At 36.6% G+C, this 20,433-nt stretch overlaps 1 protein-coding gene across 7 annotated transcripts in view; it reads right to left on the bottom strand.

The window, feature by feature from the left end:
* Positions 1 to 20,433, bottom strand: part of LOC5577633 — a 357,967-nt gene that overhangs the window by 255,539 nt on the left and 81,995 nt on the right. For 2 of the 7 annotated variants that reach the window (XM_021838188.1, XM_021838189.1), the window contains exon 1: positions 18,754 to 19,267. The exons of the other annotated variants lie outside the window; for them this stretch is intronic. The gene's annotated coding sequence lies outside the window, so the exon portion shown is untranslated. Of the gene's footprint in view, positions 1 to 18,753; positions 19,268 to 20,433 lie in introns of those variants that run through there. 7 annotated transcript variants of the gene reach the window in all.

Here is a 20,433-nt window from a genome sequence, read left to right as displayed (position 1 = left end):
CCCTGCATGGTACACCAACAGAAACTATTTGAGGATATCTACAAGATCTGTAATTTTTCGAAGTGGGAACGCTTACTTAGAACAGTCGCATACGTTCACCGTTACATTGACAACTGCAAGCTTAAGAGGAAGAAAGAGAAGCTGACCATGGGGCATCTGCAGCAGAAAGAGTTGCAAAAGGCAGAGAATAGCCTGTGGCGCACAGTACAGTCATCAGCGTACCCAGATGAGATCGCTGCCCTAAAGCAAGGAAACGGGATCTCGAAGAAGGATATCGATAAGACTAGTCCAGTATATAAACTCTCGCCGTTCTTAGATGAGCACGGGGTCATGCGAGTAGACAGTCGTATCGGAGCAGTCCCATACGTTACGTACGACTTCAAGTTTCCGATCATCCTGCCACGAAACCATCAACTTACCAAGCTTGTCATCGACTGGTATCATCGTCGATATCTACACGCTAATCACGCAACGGTACAAAATGAAGTTCATCAACGCTTCCACGTCTCCAATCTTCGCTCCGCGATACGTCAAGTCACAAAGGAATGCCAGGCTTGTAAGATCGCCAAAACAGTACCAACCATACCAAGGATGGCTCCTCTTCCAGAGTCACGTCTAGCAGCCAAGGAACGGCCGTTCTCCTACGTCGGGCTGGATTATTTCGGACCTATACAGGTTCGTATAGGGCGTAGTTGTGTAAAACGATGGGTCGCGCTGTTTACGTGCCTCACTGTTAGAGCCGTGCACTTGGAGGTGGCTCATTCCCTGTCTACGGAGTCTTGCAAGATGGCAATTCGTCGGTTTGTGGCGCGTCGTGGATCACCTGTCGAAATTCGATCGGATAATGGCACCAATTTTCAGGGGGCCAGTCGTGAACTGCGAGATCAGATTGGGGTGATTGGTCAGAAACTGGCGGAAACCTTTACAAATACGAATACACGATGGGTTTTCAACCCACCCTCTGCGCCGCACTTTGGAGGATCATGGGAGCGACTTGTAAGATCCGTCAAAGTCGCACTCGGTTCACTGTGCGGTAATCGAAACCCGGACGATGAGACTTTGTTAACGGTCCTGGCGGAGGCCGAGTCTATAGTTAACTCTAGACCGTTAACCACCATCCCTCTAGAAAGCGTTAGCCAGGAGGCGCTAACGCCGAATCATTTTATCCTGCTAAGCTCAAGCGGAGTTGTGCAACCTTCAACAAAACTGGCAGAACCGACAAAAGTAACGCGGACCAACTGGAACATGGCTAGACAGCTAGTGGACCAATTTTGGCGGCGATGGATCAGTGAATATCTGCCGACTATAGCTCTAAGAAGCAAATGGTTTGGCGAAGCTGCGAAACTGAAAGTAAACGATCTTGTGCTAATCGTGGATGAAGGTCAACGTAACGGGTGGATGAGAGGTCGGGTAGTAGCTGTGATTCCGGGAGCTGATGGCCGAATTCGCCAAGCCATGGTCCAGACTACCAAAGGATTGTTCCGGCGCCCGATGACTAAGTTGGCAGTACTCCAGGTGCAAGGCGATAGTAACACAGAAGCGGTATGCAGACCGGAAGTGCGTTACGGGTCGGGGGATGTTGCCGACACTGGCAGCACTGGGAATTTGAATTGCGAATCGACCCACAAAGGCCCCCGGTTGGACTTAACACGCAGCGACTGACAATGACCGTGCGCAAGGCTCGATGCGTGCAAAATGTCAAGATAAGGGGAGAGTGATAATTTGCGAGTCATGTAAACAGCAGCAGTTGAACGGAAGAAATTTGTGCTATATTATTGAATTTTTGAATATCCTATCGGGTCGATTGATTGTACTTAATTACTAGTTTGCTCTGTAAGTTGAACATATTTTCGCTGCACAATTTGAATATTGAATTATCATAGGTTTGTTTCTTAAATAGATTAGCTTAGTATCCTCAGGAGTTACCATCCTTTTGTCTGCGGTCGCAAGAGAACGATATTACAATCGTAGGTTCTAACCTATTCATATAGATATATGCTTAAGATTAAAACATGATCCCCCCCAATTTAGAAGACTTCTCTATAAGGAAACACGTATTAAGATTGTTGGAGTAGAAATAACTAAGGAGACCAGTTGTGAGTAGCAATGAATTCGATAAAGTTACACCATTTAATAAACGCTATTTCCAGCTTAAAGAACTCGGCACAGAACAACACCAGTGCAGCTTCTGTTAAGAGGTCCGAAATCTCCCAACACGCGCTTTTGTAATAAAATATGTTATAACTTTGGCTGGTTAGTAGTTAAAATAACAAAAATCATAACACAATTTCCTATACACTTAACTACATTGAATCAAAATATGTTTTAATTTAAACCAAATTATAACTCATTATGTTTCAAATCAAACAAAAATACCCGACCAGTAGATTACAGCAAAATTGTAGCACAATTATGTTAAGATTTGTTACAAATAACAATTTTGTTAGAATCACTTTGAGTTGATGGAGGAAATTATAACACATTTAACACCAAATTGGTTACAATAACAGAGACTGTTTTAAATTTGTTTCAATTTAAAACATAATTATAACACAATTTGTTATGCAAAATTGAGAGCAATTGATTATAATAAATTTTGTTATAATAAAGTTATGAAAAATGACAAAATGAGTCATATTTTTGTTTGATTTTAAATATAATGAGTAACACTTTTGTTCAAATTATAACATATTTTGTTTCAATTTTGTTTAGTGTAGAGGAAATTGTGTTATAATTTTTGTTATAATAACTACAAACCAGCCAAAATTATAATATATTTTGTTATTGTTAAAAAAACACGCTAACTGAGTAACAAAATCTGTTGCAACTCTGTTGTAGTCCACTGGTTGGGTATAAATCATTTTGTTATTTTTCATAACTGAATTATAACAAAATTTGTTTGTGATTATAACTGATTTTGTTTAAATTATGTTATAATTTCCTCCATTCATTCAAAGTAATTCTAACCAAAAATAAAAGAATAAATGTTATTTGTAACCAATCTTGATAAAATTGTGCTACAATTTTGTTGAAATCCATTAGATTGATTGTTGATTGAAATATGTTATGATTTTGTTATATGATTTTGGTCAGGTTATTTCCGTATGGGTTAGAGAAATATTCAATAATTTTGTCGAAGATATTTAAACTTCTACTTAAAAAAGTTTTGAGCTTATTGTCCTTGTTGAGTTTTTGAAGACTTCAAACTGAAGACTTCTTGACTTTAAACTTTTATATGAAAGCCTTCAAATTTTCTTGTTTTTTAAGCTCATTGCTCGAAGTCTTTCGAGATTTTTGTAAGAACTTATTAAGCATATTTTCAAAAGCTTCGAAAGTTATTGGTGTTTTTGTCGATTTTTCAAGCTTCATTAAAACCGTCTCAAAATTATGTCATGAGCGTTTCAAGCTTCTAAACATATGCTTTCAAAGACTTTAACTTACACTGAGGGTACATTCCAGTAAGAAATTCAAGCTTCTCTTTGGAAGTTTTACCATCTTTTTGTCAAATGCTTTTCAAGTATCTTTCCAATGTTGTGTATGTTGCGTAGTTCTATTTTACTGGAAATAAAGTTTTACCCTCTTGTCTGTAGCACTTCAAGATTCTCTCGTAAATATTTCAAGCATTTCGTTTCAGTTTTTTGAAGCTATTCTCAGGGATTGTAAAATTCTCGTTCTTTTTGTCAAGAGTTTTGCCTGATTAATTCAACAAGCAGCTTATTGATTAATTTTTCTTGTTAAGTTTTTCCGTGCTTTCTAAACAAATTTTTTTCACGTTTAACTTTGGAAGATTTTTAAATTTGTTGACAGAAGATTTTCACGCTCTTTATTGAAAGATTTTCAAGTTTCACTTCGCATTATGTTTCAATCAACTTGAGGAACAACTTTCAAGCATAAGGCGTGTGGAAGACGCTTCCGTCACAAAGTAGGAACTACGCATTGTACGGTCAACTATGGTTGTGTTAATGCTTATCCTCATAAAGAGTTTGGAGCCGAGGCGCGTCCACGTTCGGAATCATGGGTAGGACAAACGTTGGCAAATATTATAAGCACAGTGAAACTTATAAAAATTTCAACTCTATGGAATCCTCGACTGGGGATTTAAATTGACTATATTTGAGGGGCTCTAACACAAAGGGGTGTAAGCGTCATTTTGGTCGATGTTGAATTGAGGAACTGGTTACAAGCGTTTAAACGATATTTTCAGGTGGTTTTTCTGCTCAACAAAAGAGATAACATAATTCTTGTTGCTTTTGTTTTTTTGACTTTCATACAATTAGTATAGAATGAAAACTTCAAAGTAGATTTTCAAAAAACTAGTTTTTTTAATGACACCTCTTTGCTTCCAAACCCCTTCATTTTTAATGCCATTCATTACCACAAGACGAAAAAGGCTTTCCGTCTTTACTGGGCTAGATAAGACTGAGTGCCTTAAAAATAGGAAATTAGAGATCTCTTGCCTGAAGACGGAGACATAAAAAGAATCATACGGTGGTCAAAAAGAGACCAAACAGGAACTAATAAAAAAATGAAACCTTATAAGAGCCATGAGATAAGAGTTTTATTCTTCAAAGTGTCAGAGCAGACTGTTTAAGACCTGGCACATTTTTGAAATTACTGAATTTTCTCTAGGAATTCTATCTGAATTTTATTCAGATCAAGTATTCAGATATTACTCCGGAAATTTCTAAAGGAGTTTGACGAATTTTCCAAGAGAAACTCTCCAAGAATTTTGTTTTGGATGCCTCAAGAATTCAACCTGGATTTACCCAAGGGGAACCACAGACATGGAATTTCTCCAAAGATTGTTTCAGGAATCATTAGAACTTCTCCAAAAAATCTTTGTGAAAGAAAGTCTTCTCTAAAATTTTATGCAGTGATGTGTGATTAATCCATATATTTCCTTAGGACATCCTGCAAGGTTTCCGATCAAAACATCTTCTTCATTGAATCAATAAATTCTCCAAAAATGCCGCCAAGAGTTGTGAGAGATTCCCTATGAAACTGTCTTTTGTAATTTATAAAATATTGCAACTAGAGATTTATTTTCTTAAAATACCTTTAGCAATTGCTCCAGAGATTTCTTCTTAGGTTTCTGCAGAAATTCCTTCTTTAACACTTTGAAATTTTCTCAAGTAAGCCTTGAAAGTTTTTTTTTTCAAATAATGTATCCAGGGAAAGCCCAAGAAAAAATTTCTGTAAAATAAATCCATGAGGCACTTTTAAAGAATCCTGAAGTAACCTCATATGAAACAAATGGAAGCTTTAAAGTCACTCTGTATGAACAATGATCTCTGAAATATGACCCGATTTTGTCAGCCCCTCGATGAATTTAAGGCTGACAAAATGGGGAACCTGACAAAATCGGGTCATTTTATTTTGTTCCTGTTTTTAAATTTTGACGTGTTACATGGTTACATGGACTTTTAAGAGGGCGATGGACATGGGCGTAGCCAGTTTTTTTTTTACCAGGGGCCCGCCTCTCCCTTATGTTGGTAATATAGATTTTTAACACTTAATAAAAGGCATTGCCATTACCCCCTCTGGCTACGCCCATGCGTGCATGATATCAAACATCATCATAAATTTTAATGTAAACGTAGTAAAACATGACGATAACAATTTTTTGACAAATTTAAAATAGGCTGACAAAATCGGGTCCAAAAGCTGACAAAATCGGGGGTAGACAAAATCGGGTCAGTACTGTAATTTGCTAAGATAATCTAAATAATCAATCGAGTCACGGGATAGTATTTCGCAGGGTTTTCTACAGGAATTTCTCGAAAGGCATTGGACAGAATATCTATAGAGATTTAATGTAGGAATGATCGGAGGAATTATTGGAAAACTTGAAGTATTGGCTAGTGTTAAATCTTAAATAACCTCATGAAATTGCAAGGGATTTTTTTTGGGAAACTTTAAAAAAATGATTGGAAAAAACTGCAGGAGTAATATTTGGATGAAATGCTAGAGAAATTCCTAGAAAACAATATAATTATTATGAAGAACCTCTTGAAGAATTTTGGATTTCTGGGAGGAATCGTGGAAGAATACTTGGTGGAATTCACATGAACCAGCGGAGAAACTCTTGCAGAGTTTCTTGAAAAACCCCTCAGCTTTTTTAAATCTCTGAAATAAACTTTTGAAGATTTCTTCGGGAGAAATTCCTTAGAAATCTTAGGAACATCTTCTGGAGAATTCAGTTGAAGAATTGGTAAAAAAATATCTAATGAAAGTTCTAAGATAGTTTTCTGAAAGAAAAATCAAGGTAATATATGAGGAAATTACTAGAGGTAATAGCTTTGGAGTTCTCAAGGATTTCCTGGAGCATATTCTGGAATTTTTTTTCCGAGCATCCTTTGAAAAATCTCTGGAAGAATTCCTGGGAGAATTGGTAGAGAAATATCTAGAAGAGTTTCTGGAGAGATCCCTGTGTGAGATCCTAAAAAAAATCTAAATAAAATCACTATGATAATTCCTGAAGCTTTTCCTCGGAGAATTAAGAATTTATTAAACAAATTTGACAAAAATAGATCAATCTGCTCATCATTACAAGCAGTGAGGTTGTTTATCTAGGAATAATTGATGAACAGCAAAATTCTGTTAATTTGTGTAGTTTTTTTTTCTTTGTTCCGAATCAAATTCATAGCAAAAGTTTTTAGAAGAAACTGAAGAAACTTCTTGAAAAACGTTTCATCACGCAGAAACTGTATCAAATATTTCACTGCAACTTTTTGGACAATCCAGAAAAAAACTTTCAGAAATCGTCATTATCTGCTCTGAATATTGTTTATGAATAATGCCACAAATATTAGTGGGAATTTCATCAATTCATTTTTCAGAAATTAACTTTCGCCATCACACGATGGAATTGGTCTAAGAGTAAACCAGAGATTCTTCAACAAATTACTATGGAACGCTCATGACAATTTGTCTCAGAACATTTACACGGTTTTCCGTAGATATTTTTAAGAAACCATCCATTTATTCATTCAGAAATGCCATGAAGGATTGCTTCATTCGTTTTTCTAACGGTTAAAGAAGTTTCTTGTAACAATTCTTACAGTTAGTTTCCTAGTGATATTCTCAATCGTCCTTCACACAAATTCGAGCTTTCTGAAAATTTTGTTTTTCCTGGTGAATCGTGGGTAGGACAATCCTTTGACTGTCCTACCCAGGTCTTTTTGTGCGTAGTACATGTCCTACCTGGCCTACGCACTTCCCGCGCCACTGGTTTGGAGTATGCTTTCGAAAGTGCCTACGAAAGCGTGTTAAGATTTTTAGGCAATATAAGTGCTATCTTTAAACGTTCTTTGAAACAGTAGCCGGCTGATTCTTACTTCAATTTTACTATCCAAAACTTTTGAATCGTTTCGTAGCAAGATTGATATTCTCGAAAGTCTTCAAGCTTCTTTTCGGCTATTATCAATGTGTGGAGAGAAGTTTGGTAAACTTCTAGCAAAATATATATTCAGGACTGACTGACTAACTGAAACAATCTTGTCGAAATGTTAAAGAACTATAAGTACTAAATTTATTCCACTAAATTAGACCACTTTATGACTGTCGCAATTTTATCGTAGTCACCTCTTACTCCCTTCGCCTAAATTCTGCTGCGCCGTTTGTTGTTTGTCGCCTCGCCGCCGCTGCTGATATCGTCGTCGTTTGCAGGCGACATTCTTTTTCAAAAACGGTTAGCAAACCTCCCCCTCATTACTCGATCGAGCGCGAAGCGGTTGTTGTTGGTGACCTAACCAAACAGACTGCACGCTCCTCTCGTGATTAATCTCGCTGGGTGCTGGGTTACGAGATGAAACCGAGCCTAGCCGCAGAGATTATCATAAAACGAAGGCAAATCTAGTAAAAAAGGGAAATTTATATATCCGCACTAGGGTGGCCCATTTCCTTTAGGAATATTTCAAGCAATTACAGTTTTCCACCGATTTTTACAGCACTTACTCTAGCAGATTTTTCAAAGAATTCTTTAGAAGTTCTTCCAAGCAAATCCTCAAGGGTTTATTCCAGAATTTCTTTTTAGAAATTCCAGAAGGTTTTCAAGGACCTCTTACAAGGAATATTACAAAAGCTTCTATACCGACATTAATGCAATCATTTTATAAATTCAACTAGAAAAAACTTCAACGACTTCCTATTTCAAAGGTACTTAGTCGCTACTAAGTCGATAGAGTAGACGGATTTCACAGTAGCTTCTAGGGGTCGAAATGAACAATTTCGAGGGTTCAACTTGAGTTTTTTGTAGTTACACCATTATGGCCCACCGCAATCTTCAAACTGCGGCCTGTCATCACTCCCCCATCACCAATCAACGTTCAAAGTTCCGCTCACCCCGATATTTGCGCGGTAGCACCCACCCAAGCCCCAGGGCGATCTACACTAAGAAATTCATATCAATCTTTTCCGCCGCCAAGTCATGCAAGATTTGATTTAAAAGTCAACTTTTTCTTCTGGCTCCGTTCTCACAGCAGCAGCAGCAACAGCTACCGCGAGGAGTTCGTGTAACCTCCAACACAACCCGTCAAGTGGAGCTATCAGTCAGCTTGTCGGTTGGCATTAACATCATCATCATCGTCATCAGGGGCCCCCTCTCATGATGAGGAGTGTAATGAGAAGCTCACCGGCAACCAACCGACATGAAGTCGGAAACAGGACAGACACCTGAGCGAGCGAACATTTTTATTTTGAAAAAGTTTTTCTTTCCCTGTTTTCAATGCTTCTGAATCACCGCAGTGGCTCTCCAGTGGTTTTGAAATTCTTTTTATTTGAACAGAACCGCGAAGACTCAGTCCGGGGGGTTCTGTTCGTTGTGATTTTCCGTACTCTGGAGTGACCACCTCCATGGGCATAGGCATAGCCAGGATTTCCATCAGGGGCGGCGACGGATCGGACAAGGTCATTCATTAATTTTACTCGAAACATCAAAGTATGAACTGGCGTGTATGCATAGGTATATGCGATCTAGTCACAAGCTGGTTGATTCCTTGTGTGAGGACAACTGATCTGGCAATACTGGAGTAGCAACGATGGGCTGCCAATCATGCTCAAGCTAAACTTGAGGAACATTAAACAATACTCCTCAACAGCACCAGAGTTCTGTAGCTTGCTCTAAAGCGGCATGCTGTCATTGCCTCTTCGTAAGGGGTTGAAAAAATATCAAACAGAGAGGCATCGAGAAATAAGCGAGGAAAAAAACACAACGGACACAAAACACAACGGAGGGAAATTCAAAAAAAAAAAAAAATAACGCGAGGCCTGTTTTGTTCGGGCGGGTCACGCAAAAGTTATTTTGAAGTGTGAGTAAAATTGAGCATAAAAGCGAGAGAGAAAAAAAGAGTACCACAAAAAATCTCGCATTTCCATGCACTTTCACTCGAATCGATCGAGGATTAGTGTTCAGTTCAATTTGTACTACTCAGAAAAAAACACAAAATTGCCTCATTTTTGCACCGCAGTGGAGTTTCTGTCAAGCCTGACATTAAAATATGAAGGATATCCGCACTGCTTTTCAGCAGTGAACAAAATGAAGTTAAGGCTAAGTAGCCCGTCATTCGCTTTAGCAACAATGATGACTTTTCAGCTTGCATTTCGAAGTGATAAAACTAAGTCTTGATAGTTTATACAGACCTGAAAAAGTATCACTGTGCGCGCTAACATGCATAAAGTTTGCTGATACTTTTCCAGCTGTGTCAGTGCAAAACCAACTGATTTTCATTGATTCGAAATCGTGAGATGAATTAGCAACAATCATCAACGACGCGTACAAATTTCAATCATGACCTACTTCGCCTTACAAACGTGTATTGGTTTAATGTTTAGCCATTAACGAGTTCATTTATCGGATTACAAAATCAGCAGAATTTCAAAGTTTTTATTGGTACTGCCTGGCATTTTTGCCCTGGCTAGTTAGACACCTGGGATCATCATGAGTTCCATGTTGTACACGGCCATGGCACTGTATAAAGATTTCGTACAGTTTCTCCAAGAAATCTCTATGATCGAAAATATCAGCGCTTTATCCAGGAATAATACTCGAATTTCTACAAGTTTTTCTGATAGAGTTTTTTGAATATTCCATAAATGAAGCCGACAGAAATTACCCCAGGAATTTGGTAGCGGGATTCCTCAACTATTTATGCGAATTCTTTGCACTTTTCATGAAACTATCCCAGAAATTCATCAATGTATTGCTCCAAAACCCAAAGCAGGAATTTATGAGTTTTATATTGAGATTTTTCAAAGGTCTCTTCTAATGACATGGCTGTGTTCTCTTGAATTCCTCCCGGATTAACACTCGGAGTTTTTTTTTAGTATGATTTCAGGGATAATACCAATGTTTTTTTTAACAATCAATTCAGGGTTTTTTCTGAGAATTGTTTGGTTTTTTTTCTTCAAACTTCATTACGTTTTTCTCGTGTTATCCTCAAAATATGGCCTCATGCATTATTCCTTGTAATTTTTTAAACACTCTGCCATAAACATAAAAAAAAATCCATCAAAGTTTCCTCTGAAGATTCTCAGTGAAATGCATGCTAAACATTAATGTGCGGCTTATTTTTTAAAGCTCTCAAAACCAAAAAAATGTGCTCTTCTGAATTCAAATCACATAAGAAGAGAAACCTCATCATTTGAGACAAATATATTTCATTTAGAGGTGGCACAAACGACTTGAAAGCGAATTTTCTAGTTATAAAATATGACCTTCAGTAAATACAGAACTTTGTTATTATTATTATTGTCTTTATTAACGAGACTTTCAGCCCTTGGCTGGTTCGTCTCGAAACAGAACTTTGTTGTTTTTTTATAAATTTTGAAACTTTTGGCACTATTCTCTTCAAAATTGTAGAACATCAAAATCTAAACAAAAAACCAGTTTTACTTAAAAGCGGTTTTCTCGTAATTTTACAAAAGAAGATCATCTTTGTATGACCACAACTTTACGATTACTCAACCAATTCCAAATATTTTTACATGCTTTTGAAAGTCAATTAAGTTGTTTTCAAACTGTGCAGACAACTTAACTTAAAGTCGAGTCTAGTACACGACACTGAAGACGGCCTTACAGTTGAGGTCGAAATACGCGTATCTGTCAAAGGATACAAACTCTAGTGGAATTAAATGGTATAGTACTAAATTCGGTTTTTTCATCTACTTATAGGTATTCTACTAAACAGCTCGAAGATTTATTATTAAAACACGTTTTGGCCAAGTTATTCAACTGCACAAAAACAAGTTTTTTTTAACGGAAAATTCCAAATTTTTCATGTTTCATTCAGTTAATCGTTAATACTAAGGCTGGAACTGGGTTTTCTCATTTGTTAAAGCTGCAAAAAGTTCTTCGCAACATAATTTTGTGACAAACATATTTTTGCATGAGTGAGTTAAAAAATATATGCACTATTTAACTCGTATTTATAAGAAAATGCTTTAGAAACTTTAGTTTTATAAAAAAATGTAATTTCCGGCTAAAAAACTGAAATAATTCAAGGAAATGTTATTTTTTTTTTTTTAATTAAAAATCTTGTTTTCAGGTAGTTTTTGATGAAAAACTAAGTCTAAACCATTTTTAGTGGCCTATCAAATTTCATGTATTTTCAGCGCCAATTCATTGGTGATTAATGCAACGTTATTTTTCCATACTTGGAACCACCCGGCCATGTCACGGATTAGAGCCCCCCGGGAAGTTCCAGATCGACAAGTGGCCACTTCCCTGGGGGCTTTGAATCCGTGACATGACCAGAGGCCATGGTACAAGAATGAACACTAGGTTGTCTGAACGTCTAGTCTTCAGTTCGTCAATGCTACTTATGTACTCTAGAATTATTTTTTTTTTTCAGAATATTCAAATACTTTTTAAAATAGTTCCAAGGCTCAAAACTTATCAAATAATTGGTTTTGAAATCAATTTTGAATCTGGAAATGAAAAACACTCGATTAGCACGTGTTTTTCACACAGCCGTGCAAAAAAGTATCCATACATGTTTTTCCGCCAAATCCTTATTTTTGCTTGAACCGTCCAGAAATGGTGTTACTTTTTTTTTTTGCACTGTTTTGAAATTTTGAACTGAAATTTTTTTTTGCATGGTTCCCCGGGCAAAACAGAATCGGGTGTAATCTGAACACCTCTCAAATGCCCAATTGTAGCTATAGTATTATAATACACTGTTTTGCAAAGGATTTTGGCATGAATCATTGTGTTTAATGGACCACATTTGACTTAGTTTCTTACCCCTTCAGAATTCAATGAAACTTTCTGGGTGTGAAGACTATGTGAAACTAAGATACTTTGCATACTTAGTTTTTTCAAAATAGATCTAGACTGACATTTGGAAAGGGTCAAAGTTTTTTTTACTTTTTTTATAAACCCGTATAACTCGAAAACGTTAAGACCTACAAAAAAGTGTTGTATGAGGTACTGTCGTGAAATTTCCTGACGTTTTAGTAAAAAATATTAAACAAATAAAAACACATTTTCTACACTGAAAAAAAAAATATTCAAAACTTCAAAGTCGATTTAAAAAAAACGGCCACTTCAGATTTTGATTATCCTTAAGCAAAAAGTTTCGTAATTAAATTTACTAAAATTCGTCCATACATTGCAAATTGGGAATATTTTTGGGAAAAAAGTTTTTCTAACATCGAAATTTTCAAGTCCCAAAGATTTTTTTTTACTTTTTTTATAAATCCGTATAACTCGAAAACGGCAAGACCTACAAAAAAATGTTGTATGGGGAACTGTCGTGAAATTTCCTGACATTTTGGAAAAAAATATTAAAAAAATAAAACACATTTTCTACACTGAAAAAAAAAAATATTCAAAACATTAAAGTCGATTAAAAAAAACGGCCATTTCAGATTTTGATCATCCTTAAGCAAAAAGTTACGTAATTAAATTTACTAAAAGTCGTCCATACATTTCAAATTGGGCATATTTTAGGGAAAAAAGTTTTTCTAACATCGAATTTTTTAAGTCTCAAAGTTTTTTTTTTTACTTTTTTTATAAACCCGTATAACTCGAAAGCGGTAAGACCTACAAAAAAGTGTTGTATGGGGGACTGTCGTGAAATTTCCTGAAGTTTGAGGAAAAAATATTGAAAAAATAAAAACACATTTTCTACACTGAAAAAAAAATCAAAACTTTTAAGTCGATTTAAAAAAAACGGCCACTTCTGATTGTGATCATCCTTAAGCAAAAAGTTTCGTAATTAAATTTACTAAAAGTCGTCCATACATTGCAAATTGGGCATATTTTAAAGAAAATTTTTTTTCTAACATCGATTTTTTTAAGTCCAAAATGAACTTTTTATTTAATTTTTATTTCGCTTCAAATCGTCTAGTATGATCATATTTTCAAGTGATAAATGAGTTTTAATCACAAAATAGATTATATTTGTTTTATTGGGAGTGGTTAAAAGAAATAAAACGGAATTATACAGTTTTTTTTTAATTAAATTCAATTGATCTCGCACCATACCGCTTATGAGAAAATCAACTCCTTCTAACAATCCGATGGGTTTTTTTTATGGTTGGAAAGATATCACAATAATATTTAATTTCTTATTTGGTCAAAGCCAATTTTAACAGGTGTCTGGAAAGGGTCAATATTATGCTTATGAAAAAAGTCGTGGTTTGTTTTTATTTTTATTATTGCTATATATCCTAAAACGTAGTATCTGCACATGAATATTTACATTATTTTTGGGCTTTACTGAATAAATTGAATATTTTTGGTTCATCCTCTGAATTGGTATACCGTTTGGCTGCAATTTGTGTATCACTAGTAGGCATAAAACAATGATATTTTTGGGTACCAGGGACAGTTTTAACCTTATCAAACAATTCCACCAATTCCTCTGACATTTTAACATACTGTTCATTAGATATATAACAGAAATTTAATTTATTGATACATGTATCAGTTTGTTTCACTGCCCAGTCGAATAGTTCTCGCGGAGTTGCGATTGTGTTTCCATAGTATTTTGCAAGACTTGCTTTTTTGCCATTCGCTTGAGAGTGCCACCAATAGCGTCACAGGGGCCTTTGCCGTGGGATGTGGCAAAAAAGTGCCACTCTGCTTCCAATCCATGTATTTTCTTGAAATTACATAAGCTGGCAATTTTTTTTCTATTTTTATAATGAGCTGCAGCTCCATCTGACTTAAAAATAACTTTTGATTTGTTTAACAAAATTTATCAATCTATCAATCTATATAAATAAAAATGGAGTAATGTTTGTATGTCACGAAATGGCTTGAGAACGGGACAACCTATGTGCACAATTCTTTCACTGTTGTGTGCTTGAAGGGTTCCGACGTATTCGTGTGACGAAAAAACTTAGGGAAGTGTTCGGAAAATTTGGTACAGTGGGGTAGTACTAATATGTCATATTGTATGGGAGGTTCCATGAAATTTTTCAACAGCCTACTTGATGGCAAGACGAAGTTTGCCGGGACCACTAGTTTTGAAATAAATAGCTGAACTGCTACTGTGTCATGGGTCTGATATTATAATAAAACTAACATTTTCCAATTTATTATCTTTTTTATGATAAATTTAGAATTGGGAATTATTCCAGTGATATCCTTGAGCAGCGTTATAATTTTCAGAAAAGTCGCTAATTACCAGTATTCAACCTTGTTTTAAGGAGTATTTTTTGTTTCGTGAAAAAGAAGACTGTTGTTTGCAAATAAAATCATGAGTTATGAGCTTATCAACTTTTTTTTAGGTAGATAACAATACAAACATATTCATTATTTCTTATTCATCTGGCGTTTAACGCAGGTACGTTTAGTAAGTTATTTTTCACAAAACTTTTTCTAGAAGAGAATTCAATGGGATATGGATAAGAATGTAACTTTTCAATGTTTGCAATACTGTTGTGATACCTTTAGAACCATAAAAATCCGTCGGATTGTTAGACGGAGTTGATTTCCTCATAGGCAGAGGCGAAGTCCATTGATTGCCTTCATTTTAAAAAAAACATAATCACTGTATAATTCCGTTTTTTAACTATTCTCAATAAAAAATACAATCTATTTTCTGATTCAAACTCATTTATCACTTGAAAACACGATCATATTTGACGGTTTAAAACAAAATCTTTGAAAAAAAATTTTGGATTTAAAAAATTAGAAGTTAGAAAAACTTTTTTCCCTAAAATTTGCCCAATTTGCAATGTATGGACGACTTTTAGTAAATTTATATACGAAACTTTTTGCTTAAGGATAATCAAAATCATTTTTTTTTTAAATCGACTTTAAAGTTTTGAATATTTTTTTTTTCAGTGTAGAAAATGTGTTTTAATTTTTTCAATATTTTTTTCTCAAACTTCAGGAAATTTCACGACAGTCCCCCATACAACACTTTTTTGTAGGTCTTACCGTTTTTGAGTTATACGGGTTTATAAAAAAAGTAAAAAAAACTTTGACCCTTTCCAAATGTTAGTCTAGATCGATTTTGAAAAAAACAAAGTATGCAAAGTATCTTAGTTTCACATACTTTTGACATCCAGAAAGTTTCATTGAATTCTGAAGGGGTGCTGCCAATCGCGTGTCGAGTTGGCGTGAAATCCGTCTATAATTTCAACAGTTATACACCTTATTTGTCCAGAGCATTCCTAATTTAGCCTGGAATCAGGCCAATGTGTCAAAAGTGTCGTGCCGAAATAACATTTGACCATCTAAGGTGAAATATACAAACTAATGTTTCAAATGGATAACGCATTTTCTTTTTTCCCTTTTTTAAAGAGGTTGTTCCATATGATTATGCTACTTTTCCCCGAATGTCCATTCCCCGAACGCCAGTTCCCCGAATGCTCCGTTTCTCCGAATGACCCGTTTCCCCGAAAAGTGTAGCAGGTGCTATACTACACAGTTAAAAATTATGAAGATTACACGTCATGTAAACTTCATTTATGCGATGTAAACATGACGTCATGTAAATTTATGTCTGAAATCATGTAAAACTGTGTTATATGTCATGTAACCACAGAGGATCCTGCTGGATTACATCACATATAATTGAAGTTTACATGACATATCATGTAAATATCCATGATACTCCACGCTCCAATTATGTGCATTATATGTCTCAGAAATTTACACGTTTCGTTCGAACTGTGTAGTTTTCAGTGGCAGGATAATGAATTAGAAGGAATGGTAAGCAATCAAAAGAAGGAGGTATTAGTCATTCTTGACTATACACATGTTGCCAAAAATGCTGAGGACGGTAAAACTCGTAAGAACCGTCAATCAAATAAAGAAGGGTGCATATCAGATGATCCTTACATTCACCTCTCTGAAATGTATTCAGTTATATCAAATATGAGTGCTTAAAATTTTTCGGGGAAGTGGGCTATTCGGGGAAACGGGATATTCGGGGAACTGACATTCGGGGAACTGGCGTTCGGGGAAACGACATTCGGGGAAAAGTAGCACAACCGTTCTATATAGTTATGTATCTCAGCGTTGTGAAGCCCGCTAAGTTGAAGTGATGCAGGTAACATATTAGAATTATCAAACATTTTCGGCCTAAAGATCCTTTCGGCCTAACCGAATTTGACCTAATAGTCATCGGCCTAACGTGATCTCTTAAAAAATTAATGTGGTTGGTCAATTTAGGAATTGAAGGCAAATCTGGACAAACATTTGAAAAGGGCCCAAGAGGTCTTAAGCCTTTTTTTAGAAACGTTGCTGTTGAGCCCTTCTTAGCCCGCCCACGCAAACTAACACCACTATCAGAAAGATTGGCGTTAGCTCTTCCTGATAGTGGTATTGGTGAGCGTGATCGAGTTGAATTCCACCCAGAATGAGTCGAAAAAATTAAAAATCGTGCTCGATAATCTTTGATTTGGATTAAATTTCACACATGTTTTCAGTAGGGTAGAACAAGTGTTTTCCATAGATAAATCGATCATTTTTACTCAAGAATAACTTTAGAAAATGGGCTATGAGTTTTTACAATTTTGTTTATTTATATAGTACAACAGACCATTTCCATTAGTTATTCCCGATTCTTCATCAATAAAAATAAGTCACTAGAGAGAAATATGGCCTATACTCTCAAAAACCTATTGTTCTTGTTGGAGAATCGCGAATAACTTATGAAAATCGCATATTTTATAGTTAAATTATTACATTTTTGCATTAAATTTGAATTGAGTCTAAAATGGCTTCTTCTAGAGAGGTGATATTAATAATCATTATGATTCTGAATAATTGAAAGATGCTTATTGTATCATCAAAACGTATTTATTTTGATAAAAAACATAAATTTTAAAATTCGACCAAAAATTGTTCTTGGAAAAATTTATGTACATATTAAAAATTTATCCATCATAAAACTATGTCTCAAACATCAAGATTCTGTGGTAAAAATTTAAAAAATATTAAAAATGGGGTTTTTGCGTAGTTATAAATTTAAGTTTTACTTATGATTTTTCCATGATAAAAAATGAAATATTTTTTCAGTATATAATATTTTCTTGTTGCCCGGTTCACTACAAGTTCTCTTTATAACATTTTTATATAAAATCAACAGTTTCGGAATTAGAAATTTTCAGAAGTAATTCTTGTGTCAAAATGACCGGAAACATGTGCACACGGCAAATCGATGAGGGTCGAGTTCTCTGACTGGCCGATTTGACATTGAATTGGTCTAAGGTACTTCTCTGCTATGAATTCTGTTCCGGTTGGGGAACGTATATGGAACTTGGAGTGGTAGAGGCACAATGATTCAAAATTCAAGGAAGTCTACAAAATTTCCATCTTTAAAGATCCAGAACCGAATGGGAACCGAACTTTTAGCATTGTTTTGCTCCGCAGCTGCGGACTTTTCCACAAGGCTAAGAAATCAATGTCTTTCATTCATGAATTAGGATGTTTCCTCTTTTTTCTTTGTTGATGAGTTAATGCCTGGATTGGTTATTGGAAAAAAAAGCCTTAAAGTATCGAATAATTTCTGGTAAGATGGTTTTAAAAAGTTTGATTGTTTGCTAGACTTCAAAGCTATTAATTGAAACTATCAAAATGAAATTTCTAGTTGTTTTTTTTTTTCATTGGCAGGAGGGGCAGGCAACGGTACCCTGTCCCCCTCTGACTACTCCAATGGCCACCACTGTGTCGACCAACATCAGCAAAAGCAACAGAACGACAGAGCTGTCCTAGGAACTGTTGCGCTTGCCACTGGACTAGCAGGACTAGGCAGCTATATAATGTTTGATGAGTAATGTGTTCCAGCACGTTTCCATCTCTTAACTCTTTTCCCGAGGCTTTGCTGCTCCTGTTGCCGACTGACGTTGATGATGGGGGGAACACAGAAGATAATAGCAGGAGCTTTTCGGGCTCTTTTCTCTAAAAGCAGCCTATCATTACCCGGGGACTACTGTGCCTTTTCCGAAGCTTATCTCCCGTATATCGTTGTGTCACACCGGAATAGGATTTCGAGTAGGACTCAGCACTTGGCTCTAATGCTGCAACATGATCCAACGACCTGTGAGCCCATAATATCACTTCACCGTCAGGAGTCGGAGGTGGCTCTCGCCTCTTACCTGCCTTTCTTCCTTCCTTCCTTCCTTCTACATATGTACATTAAAGGTAAATTAACCACACAGAGAGGCCTTAGGCTCGCTTTCCTTATTTACACACGCACACAAAACTCCCCCCTTGTGAACCTTCACTCACATATATTCTCGCACAGAAATAGAATGCAGGACATGTTTTATTCAAATTGAGCATATTTTCACCTCTTTGTTTGCACTGCATTTGTACAGGTGTGCACCGAAAAACCAGAAAATAAGCACTGTCTGCTGGACGACGTGTTGCGTCGTCGTCGTTGATGTCGCTGTCGCCACTGTTACCAAGAAGCAAAGCACTGGACACAGCAGAAATTCTGCACTTCTGCACAACTGCACTCGTCGTTGAACACACACAGAACCTGCCAGCCAGCTACCTTATTTGTGAATCCGGTCTTAGTTGGGCAAACTTCCCCAACTGTTGCACCGCAACGTCCGGCGAAGAAGATTTGAACGACCGTAACTTATGGAGATTGAAACGCGCCGCACAACGAAACGCTATCCCCGCGGATTTTGGGATACAACTTTTGCCACAACGTGAAAGGGACTCTAAAACAACATTAGCGCAGACATAGCACTCAACAAAAAAAAACCGTCGGTTCAACCGAGCGAATCGAGAACTTCTTCTCTACTGCCTGCCTACCACACTAATGAAGCGGTTCAGCTCAACTGTTGCTTACGTTCTATACTACATGGTCACCGAGGCTACGCGCGGCCTTTCCGACCTTTCCGGCGCGAGAGCCGAACCGTGTGCGGGAAAGCACAAAACTGCTCGCTCGCGCAAACACACACCTACACAGGGCGATGACGATGATGATGATGATACGCGCTCCAACCAGTCATCAATCCAGCCATGCGAACAGTCCAGCGGCGATGTGATACGGTCTGGCCTCCTTGCACGCTGGATATAGCGCTGTGAGATCCTCTACAGTTTACAGCACAGTGCTCCGATTGATAGGCTCTCCCATTGATTTCCTTTCGTTGGGCAATAGCGTTTCTCAATCTGTGGATCTTTGAGTTTGTTTCTGGAAGAACTACCTAAGGGCAACTTCACCGGTGTTTTTTTTGGTCCAAATTTTTCAAAATAAAATAGACCAGTAAGAATAAACGCGCATGCATCGATAGTTGTATTTTTTCTATCCATTTTTTATCTATCCAAATTGTGAATTGAACCAGCAGAATGCCGAAAGAACTCCGTCCAGTACCTGGGTGAACTTCAAAGCAATTCCCGACAGAGCTCCGAAAGAATTCTATAGAGACCTTCCGGAAGAACTGCTGAGAAATCCCCGGTGGAGCTTCAGAGGAACTCCGGAGGAATTTTAGGAGCAACTCAGGATGAATGTCCGGTGAAGCTAAGAAATAATTCTCGGAGGAATTTTATACAAATTCCTAGGACTAATTCCGAAAGAAAAATAAAAAAAAGAAACTACGGATATGTTTCTGGAGGAAGTTCGGAGGCATTTCTAGAGGAACTCCGGAGTAATTCTAGGAGAAACCAAAGAGGAAATTCTTAAGAATTCCCGATGTAGCACCTGAGGAACTTTCCAAGTATAACTGGATGAAATCCATAGGAATCGCTAGAAGAGCTCCAAAGGATTTTCTGAAAGAACTCTGGAAAAAATTGCTGATTGAAATCCAGAGGAATTGCCTGAGGAAATCAGGAAGAATTTCTGGAAGGACCTCAAATTCTGGAGGAACTCCGGAAGAATTTCACGAGGAACTCTAGAGGAATTCCCGAAGAAACTCTTGAGACTTTTCCTGAGGAACTTTGGAAGAATTCTAGAAGGGAATGTAGGGAATTTTTCGAAGTAGCTTCAGAAGATTTCCTAGTAGAATTATTTGGGGAACTCT

Source organism: Aedes aegypti, chromosome 1 (assembly GCF_002204515.2).
Source record: "Aedes aegypti strain LVP_AGWG chromosome 1, AaegL5.0 Primary Assembly, whole genome shotgun sequence".
Lineage (NCBI taxonomy): Eukaryota > Metazoa > Arthropoda > Insecta > Diptera > Culicidae > Aedes > Aedes aegypti.
The sequence above is the reverse complement of the archived record's forward strand: the minus strand, read 5'-3'. Positions and strand labels throughout refer to the sequence as shown.